This window comes from Galeopterus variegatus, unplaced genomic scaffold (genome assembly GCF_000696425.1).
Source record: "Galeopterus variegatus unplaced genomic scaffold, G_variegatus-3.0.2 Scaffold13259, whole genome shotgun sequence".
In the NCBI taxonomy this organism is placed as follows: Eukaryota; Metazoa; Chordata; class Mammalia; order Dermoptera; family Cynocephalidae; genus Galeopterus; species Galeopterus variegatus.
The window spans coordinates 1,685-2,774 of NW_007739370.1; positions in this window are offsets into that span (position 1 = coordinate 1,685).

Genomic DNA, 1,090 nt, shown 5'->3' on the forward strand with positions numbered 1-1,090 from the left:
AGTAAAGCAGATTTCCCTCCTTAATGTGAATGGGCCTCATTCAATCAGTTGAAGGCCTAAATGGAACAGAATGACCTCTCTCAAGCAAGAGGGAATTTGGGCTTGAACTGCAGCATTGGCTCTTGCCTGGGTCTCCAGCCTGCCAGCCTGCTTTACAGATTTTGGACTTGCCGGCCTCCATAGTTATATGAGCCAATTGTTTAAAATAAATCTTTGTCTCCCTATATACATCTATATACATCCTATTGGTTCTGTTTCATTGGAGAACTCTAATACAGACACCCTTGAAGTCCTCCTTCATCCCAAGAGCAGGGGATGATCTCAATATTCCCATAGCACTTTCTTCATACCTCTGATAAAATACATCATAGCCTACCTTGGCATATTTATAGGAAAAAATATGTATTTATTGAGTACCACCTGTGTACCAGGCACTGTACCAGGTGTCTTGTGCTTATTCATTCATTTGCGCACCAACTGAATCATTCAATAAATATTTATTGAGTATTTACAATGTGCCAGGCAATGATCTAGTCCAAGGATTGGCAAACTGTGGCCCACAGGTCAAATTAGACCTACCACCTGTTTTTTTTTAAATAAAATTTTATTGGGACACAGCCATGCTATTTGTTACATACAAAGGTCCATCAGAAAGTTCATGGAAAGATTTGTATTATCTTTTAATTCTATTTTTCCACAGACTTTTTGAAGTACCCTCGTATTCTGTGACTGGCTACATGCTACAATGACAGAGTCAAGTAATTGGGACAGATCATATGGAGAGAGAGCCTAAAATATTTTCTGTCTGGCCCTTTACAGAAAAAGTTTGGTGCCCCCTGGTCTAGGCACCGAGATGCTGCAGTGAACAAAACAAACAAAAATCTCTACCCTCATGGAGTTTACATTGTATTTGGGTGGGGTGGGTGGAAACAGAATACAAAGAAACCAACAAATATTTACTATGTTAAATATGGAGAAATATTTACTATGTTAAATGCTATGGAGAAAAATAAAGCACGGAGAGAGTATCAGGAGTGCTGGGAGTGCTGGAGTAGGGATGGATCGCAGTGGAAAACAGGGTGTCAGGAAG